The following is an 8,269-nucleotide window of genomic DNA, read 5'->3' on the forward strand; positions in this document are numbered from 1 at the left end:
AACGTTAATTAAAAATCTAATCATTTATAGCGATCGCATTTGCACTTGCCTCACAGCGGCGAGATGGCAGGTTTCTTTAACGTACGGGCAGAAAAATTAATCATTTTTAAACTTCCTACATTGATCTTTTTGTTCATTTTTTCCAGTCTGTCGAGAATTAGTGAAGAATGTTGTCTATCAAAAAAATTGGTTGCCAACCAATTTCCAAACGGTTGGTGAGTTGACAACTCACCGACCGTTTGAGATAGCAAACTGGAAGCGAAGTTACGGCCAAGGCAATGAGTCTTATATATGTGTTTTGATCGTTTCCTCAGCGCGCGCGCTGGATGCATGACGTGGCATGACGTTGCGACAGGAATTACGCACTAACTGAATTGCACTGCGTATCCTTGCTGCGTATACTAATTTTTCGCGTCATTTCGCGTGCACACATAAAATTGTTGGATCTTCTTCAGGCTAAGCTTAGACCAGTCCTTGAACACTTTCTTCCGCGCGCCATTTATAAAGGTTGAACCCAAGTGTGAGAAGAGAGCTAACCGCCGACCGGTTAGCTCAGTTGGTAGAGCGCCGGACTACCGTGCGGGAGGTCTCGGGTTCGAGTCCCAGACCGGACCAACACTCAGGGTCTTAAAATAACTGAGGGGAATATGCTGCCTTTGCAATAAAAACTGCAAATGGTTAGATATTCTAGTCTTCTCGGATAAGGACGATAAACCGTAGGCCCCGTCTCCTGCATCTTCAGTGTTATGGTCAGCAGGGGACGTAAAAGAACCCACACACTTATCGTAAAGAGTAGGGCACGAAGTTCCCGGTGTTGTGGTCTGGTCTTTGCGCATTGTGCCGTTGTATTGTTGAAATGCTCGGAGATATTAGCTATGTTAAAAGCTACTCTACAATCCAAGGGTAAATAAAGTATTCACTTCACAGAGTCCAGAATAATTGCATGTGCATGTTCAAAGCGAACCAGTCAACATAGGAGTGTGGCGTTACGTGCTTAGGACACGCGCTAGGGTTAAAATGGCTCGCACAAATTATGGATTCAACTACGCGACAAAGCGCGCGACTTAAATGCAAGAAAAAAACTGTGCTTAATTGCATCCAAAGCCAATTCAATTAACAGATAAAAAAGACCAAATAGTTGACGGATATATAGCGATTAGTGTTTTTGGCCGTTAACTTTTAGTAGAAACTGGCAAGCTAGCCTTTTTTAAAAGTTATTCCGGTGGCCCTGCATTTGAACACGGTCGCGTTGGTTAACTCGTCATCTGTGCCCGCGTCAGTGTTTTTGAGAGTGCTGCCAAATATGGATTTGTTTTCCCCCTTTTTTTTTTTTTGGTTTTTTTTGGTTGTTTGTTTGTTTGTTGTTGTTGTTGTTGTTGTTTTTTTTTTTTGTTTTTTGTTTGTTTGTTTGTTTGTTTGTTTGTTTGTTTTTTTGTTTTTTTTTTGGGGGGGGGGGCTTTCTTAGCATACGCGTGCAGCTATCCATGGTTCTTAGGGCGCGTTTTTGTTTTTTACCCACTGTTCTGGAATAGGAATGGTTGGTACAGAATGCTAGGAATAATTCGGATTGCCTGCATTAAAAAACACCACTGTTGTGGAGATGATATGCGCGGTCCTAGCACGAGTAAACATTGCGTAACAAATATGGCGGCCGGCGAAGAGGCTGCCATTGCAGCCATTATTGCAGCAATTTTTCTACTTAATAAAGAGGAAGAAGAAAATATGGAGTATGTAATGTATTTGCCGAATGTTCTGGCAGTACTATTCACAAAAGAGGGAGAGACATTCCTCGAATCACGGGCTATGCCGTCTACCATCTTGGATTCCATTCACAACATTCTGTTCATTCTGCCCCTGGGAGCAGAATGAACGGAATTGCGTTCTGTCCATTCCGGGATAGGAATTCGGAATAGAAAAACGCACGCATTTCACATTCTGGCCATTCTCATGCCAGAATTGTGAATAAAAAACGCGCCTTTAATATAAACTTCGTTGGTCTTATATTTACTGCAACGGCCATTTATTTTGTACAAAACCCAGCGCAGTGACATCATTTTTATTACATTTTTGTAACCAGCAATAATTGTAACCAGGAACAAGTTTTAGAAAATTTTAATTGCTCTTTCTTTTTCACTGGAATCACTTTAAGTGAATTTGGGTTTTCTAGTTTGGCCATATAATAAACTTCTTATTGAAAGAGCTTAGTCGGACTGTATGGGCGAATCTTGACAGAATTACGAGCGAAAACCACCGTACATTCTGCTATAAAACTTTTGTCACAAATTGCAAGAGAGATATATAAATAAGAACATGTTTTGACAACTTGACGAAAACGTCTCAAAAAGAGAAGATTTCACCGATAGATTTAAATATATTTCTGTTAAAATGTCATTAATATGCTACATGTGACTTATTTTAGTGTTGTAATGACAAGTAATTTGTTTTTTCATAGAGATTTTAATTTGCTTGTTGAAAACTCTTTAAACGATTATACGAAAGGTTATTTGTCAATATCACTAGGTAGCGGGGATAGAATACCAATACAATGTCTACATACAAGTCCAAGAAAACAGTCGCGCAGTTATTGGTTCAGCACGAGAGGAAACAGACTCAACGCTAAAACCTGGTTTTCACTAGCGACGCAATCACACGCTCAAACATAAGCGCAAGCATAAAGGCCCGGCAAAACGCACGCAACATTGTTGCGCCCAGCAAACGCACGCAACATTGTTGCGCCCAGCATGTCGCAATCGTTTGACCACTCTGTTGCAACATGTTGCAACATGTTAGATGATGTTGGACCAAGTTTGAAAATGGTCAAATTTTTCTCCCAACATCTCGCAACATTTTTGGATGTTGCATGATGTTGGTTTCGTTTGGCCACGTTCGTGCAACATTGTTGCGCTGGAGCATGCGCACTAGTTTGATTTGCGTCATCCAACATACCGCAACATATTGCAACAGGGTGGCCAAACGCGTGCAGCATGTTGGACAGTGTTGCGATATGTTGCGTTGAAATGTTGCGTACGTTTGGTCAGCTGCTTCAGAACATCTCCCAACATGACCAAACAATGTTGGGATATGTTGCGTTAAAATGTTGCGTGCGTTTGGCCGGGCCTTTATTCTTGCGTCTGTGCTTCTGCTTGTGCTTCCGTCGCTAGTGAAAACCAAGGGCTTAAAACACTACCATTCAAAGATCAGTGTCATTAGAGTGTATTATTACTTGAAAATTTATTATTAGAAGAATGAATTATATCTGAAAATCCCCATGAAATCTTTCCTAAAATCTATAAAATAGTTCGCCGAAGCGGTACGTGCATTAATAAAAAATCTAAAATCATCATTTTCGCTTCTGCCAGGAACGCACTGTCTTCTTTTTTTTTTTTTGATATCGACAAAACAGTTATTTGACATGGCGTTATTTCAATTCAAAAATTGTTTTTCTCCAATAAGTTAACAATCAACATTGTTTTCTAACGGCGGTGTCTAATGACTAACAATTGAAAAAGAAACGTGTTTTAGTTAATTTTCTCTTTTTGTGACCTTTCCAGAATCGCGCAAAAAGTTCCCTGTTAATTCGAGTAAAATAAAAAAAGCAGAAAAATTTATTATTCGCTAAATCATATCTCCATGTCGAAAGTAGATGCATCTTCAACTTGTTTCACGCATCTGAAAATGCTTATTTTAAAATCCATAATAGCTATATCTCCGGATTGACTACTCATACCTTTTCTCTTGGGTTTTTTTTTTTTTTTTTTTTTTTTTTAATATCTTTATTGCCATTTTAACATTGTACAAATGTTACAGTGTAAGGAAAAAAAAAAAGAGCAGACGTAAGTTACAATTAAGTTACGTAGTTTATAAACTGTTACAATTTACATATAAAAATAAAGGTACAGGTACATAGGAAAATAAAGTAAATGAAAAAATATAAAATAAATAAACAAGGAAATAAGCTTACATAAAGTCTTTCCACTTTAATTCGAAATTGTTAATAGTTTTATTTCTAACTGCAATATGTTGTAGAGTATCCAATCTGTTTTTTAGAAAAGGAGGAAAGCCGTCAAAAGGTACATCATCGCAGTCTTGGGTCGTACAAAAGATATAATACTTAGCTACAAGTGATATGTAATTTAAAATATCTTTTGTTTGTATGGCGTTGTCATGCCAGCCGTAAAGGATATCGCGTTCTGAAAGAGTAATTGTATTTTGTTGTTTTTCGGACCACCACTTTTGAAATGCAGTCCAGAAATTAGAAATTTTTGGACATCGGTAGAGTAGATGAGGCAATGTTTGCGGCTGCGTTTTACATAAATGACAAGTTTCAGAGTCGCATAAATTCATACGAAAAAGCGAATACCTGGTAGGAAGTATATTATGGATGATTTTATATTGAAAGATTTGAAGCTTTGTTTCGATCGTAATTGCAAAAGGGAAGTTGTAAACATTTTTTAGGCTTTCTTGGGAGAAACCATACCGTAGAAGTCTTTGTTCAGCAGTTGGAGGTTGGAAGTAATGATCCGTAATAGCTGCATAAACAGAACGGGTGTTAATAATATTGCGTAAAGGGGATTCTTGCGACGCATTTTCGTTTTCAAATTGGTCTTTTGCTGCTTTGATTTCGCATCTCCAGCTTGGTGGAATTGCGTTTATTAGACCATAATAAGTTGTGAACGGGATTTTCAGCTGAAAAGTTTGTTGAAATGTGGTATGCGATAAGAAACCAAAATCATCATCAAGCAAGTCGCTAATAAAGGTAATGCCGCTTTGGTGCCATTGTTTTAAATAGATCATGTGTTTGTTTATTAAGATGTTTTTATTTATTATTACATATAATTTCATTTTGCCGTTTAATATTGTCTTCTGAGATAATATGTTTGTTTTCCTGCCAATGCTTTAATATCACTTGGTAAAAGGGTGGTGCATTGTTTAGATCAAGTTGCCTTGAATTGTATCTGCAGTTTAATAGGAAAGAAAGGCCGCCATGTTGCCTAAAGAAATGTTCAATGAGAATTTTCCAGGAGGAGGAAGAGTTTTGGTGTATCCTGTTAATCCATGAGATTTTTAAAGCGGTTTCCATTACCTTAAAGTCAATCATTTTTAGGCCGCCTTTGTTTTTTTGTCCTATGACTGTAGTTTTCTTTATTTTGGGAGGTTTACCTTCCCAAATAAAATTAAAAATCATGTTGTTGATCGTGTCAGGCAAGTCCTTTGGTAAACTGAGGTTAGAGCTGTTGAAAATTAATTTGGATAAGGCTAGAGTTTTAACGATATTTATTCTGCCAATTAAAGTCAGTTTCCTATTTTTCCAAATATTCAAAACTTTTTTCATACTTCGCAACTTTTCGTCGAAGTTAAGCTTATCCGCTTTTGTGGTGTCGTAGGAAAAGAAGACGCCTAAAGCGCAGATCGGGTCGACGGGCCATTTAAAATTGAAAGGTGTATCACATCTATTTTTCCATTTGCCGAGCCACATAGCTTCGGTTTTGGTGGAATTGACTTCTAGGCCGGAGACAACCTTAAATTGGTTTAGCAGTTCGAGTAAATGGGGAACAGATTCTGTATCGCTAAGAAAGACTGTGGTGTCATCTGCATACATGGTGGTTTTTATTTCATGGTTTCTTATTGTAATTCCTTTAATAAGATCGTGATTTTTGATGGCTCTTGCGAGAAGATCAAGACCAATAACAAAAAGAAGGCCTGATATTGGACAGCCTTGTCTCACTCCACGAGTTAAAGAAAAGAAGTGAGAAGCGTGACCATTGTTGAGAATACAGCTAGAAATATTTGAATATACAGTCTTGAACCATTGTAGGAAATCGGGCCCAAAGTTAAAGAGTGTGAGAGCCTTCTCCAGGTAGTTCCACTCAATTGTGTCGAAGGCTTTCCGGAAATCGACAAAAACGGCGATGCCAGGCGAATTTTCTTTATCCAAATGGAACATCAAATCTTGGATCAATCTGATATTTTCTCCAATGTATCGCCCTTTCACATAACCGGTTTGGTCGGGATTTATTATTTTAGGTAATACCTTTTCTAAACGATTAGCCAAAACTTTAGTGAGAATTTTGTAATCAACGTTTAAAAGAGATATTGGTCTTAGGTTCTCAAGGATGGTTTTGTCTTTATTTTTTTTGGGAATAAGCGAAATTATACCTCGTCGTTGGGATATCGACAAGGAACCGTTAAGAAAAGCATAATTAAAACTTTCAACAATTAGAGATTTAAGCTCAGGCCAGAAAAATTTTAAAAATTCAGTCGACAGACCATCGGTACCCGGAGTTTTGGCTGCTGCAAATTCTTTGAGTGCTTTGAAAGCCTCATTTTCTGTAATCAAACCTTCACATAGAGCCTGTTCATGGTCCGATAAAGCTGAGATGTTGCTGGGATTAAAGAAAACGCCCTCTTCCGGTTTCTTAACATTTTCCGCGTGTTGCGAGGTATATAGCGATTTATAAAATTTACTTTGTTCTTCTAAAATGTCAAACTGGTTAGTTATGACAGAATCGTTCGGTAGCTTCAGTTTAGAGACTAACTTTCTGGAGTGGTTTCTTTTTTCAAGGTTTAAAAAATATTTGTTGTTGCGTTCTCCTTGTTCATGCCATCTTGCGCGACTCCTGATGATGGTGCCGCGAGTTTTAAGTGCCATTATTTTTTCTAGACGAGCTCGAGTAGAATTAAGTTCACAAATTATTGGCCTGTTGTTTCTATTCTTTTCGGCTTTTGTAAATAATTCGTTGATTTTCTTTTGGAGGAAAACTTCTTCATCTCGTCTTCTTCTTGCTTTGATTTTTGAAAATTTGACAGTAAAACCTCTAATTTCCATTTTGACAAGATCCCATTTTAGGCCTAAGTCTTCAACGTCTCGGTACTTTTCTATGAAGTTTGTTAAGTTTTTGCGCAAGTCAGAAACGTATTGCTTATCTTCAAGAAGGGAAGAGTTAAATTTCCAAAAGCCAGGTCCCTTTTGTTGTTTCAACTCTTCGCTTAATAGATGTAATTGTATCGCAGAATGGTCTGTATTTGGAGCGTACAAAATATCACATTTGATTGTAGTGCTACTAAGCTCTTTCGATATTAGAAAGTAATCTAGGCGACACTGGACCTTAAAAGACTTGTTTCTCCATGTAAATTGTTTTGCAGTCGGATTTAAGGAGCGCCAAATGTCACACAAACTGTAAAGGTGACATAAATTATCGATTTCTTTAATGACGGATTGTTTTTTTGAAGTAGGATTCCCTCCTTCTTTGTCACTTGGTGAAAGAGCGCAGTTAAAATCACCACCAATAATAAATTTCTCTTGCGCGAACTTGCTGAGAGATTTTTGAATCTCCTTAAAAAAGAGAACTTGTTGGTTAGTGTCGTTTGGAGCGTAAACATTGGTTAAAACGATTTGACAATCATCAAGAGTGATCTTTGTGCTAAGAAACCTTCCGTTTTTATCTCGGACTACCTCGTCAATTTGGCAATCTAATTTGGGGTTAAATAGGATCATTACTCCTCTGCTGTGATATGTTCCATGATTAAAAAGAACTTTTCCGCCCCATTCTGTTTCCCAGATTTTAGCGGTTTCGTTGGAGCTGTACGTTTCCTGAAGAAAGATAACATCCTTATTTTGTTTGTGAAGCCACCTAAAGATGGAGCGTCTTTTTATCGATTTATTTAGCCCTCTTACATTAAGAGAGAGACATTTAAGGTTTAGTGTGAATATTCCAAAGAAAAAGTAACAATGGCATCTTTTGAAGACCAGAAAACATGATGTACCTTTGACAACATTCCTCTTGGGGATTTGTAGATAGGAAAAGTAGGTTGATTCGTCATAGTTGTTGAATGGTTATAAATTTGCAAAGGTGTAAGAAAGAATTTAGCATTTTCAGATGGTATTTGATGAATCTGGTAGAATTTGCATAAGGTGGAAGCAGTATATGATATACAAACAAAACTAAAAAGCCAAAGAACAAAAACATTGAAACAACTATTACCACGAGAAATAATTTTAAGTAAAATAAAATAGGCTCTAAAGGCCTGAACGCAAATTCGGTAATCGGTGTGCGTGTTGGTCATCAAGGAATAATATTTTATAGACAAAATCTAGCGGTGCTCCGCACAGGAAAAAAAGGTCTACTTTTTAAATAGGAACCAAACAAATAAATAAGTAGATAAGTGTTACGAAGGTTCGCTTCGTGAAAGTTAGTACTTACTCGACCGTTGTTTCGTATGTAAAGTCTGTCGCCGAAGCGTTTATATCCGGTGATTCTTCGTCATGTTC

General features: G+C 37.5%; 1 non-coding gene across 1 annotated transcript; it reads left to right on the plus strand.

Moving 5' to 3' along the window:
• Nucleotides 1-541: 541 nt before the first annotated feature.
• Nucleotides 542-615, plus strand: Trnag-acc (transfer RNA glycine (anticodon ACC)). Its single transcript has one exon. It is a non-coding gene; the product is annotated as a tRNA-Gly (tRNA).
• The last annotated feature ends 7,654 nt before the right edge of the window (nt 616-8,269 follow it).

Source organism: Oculina patagonica, chromosome 9, assembly GCF_052425735.1.
Source record: "Oculina patagonica isolate OP01 chromosome 9, crgOcupat, whole genome shotgun sequence".
In the NCBI taxonomy this organism is placed as follows: Eukaryota; Metazoa; Cnidaria; class Anthozoa; order Scleractinia; family Oculinidae; genus Oculina; species Oculina patagonica.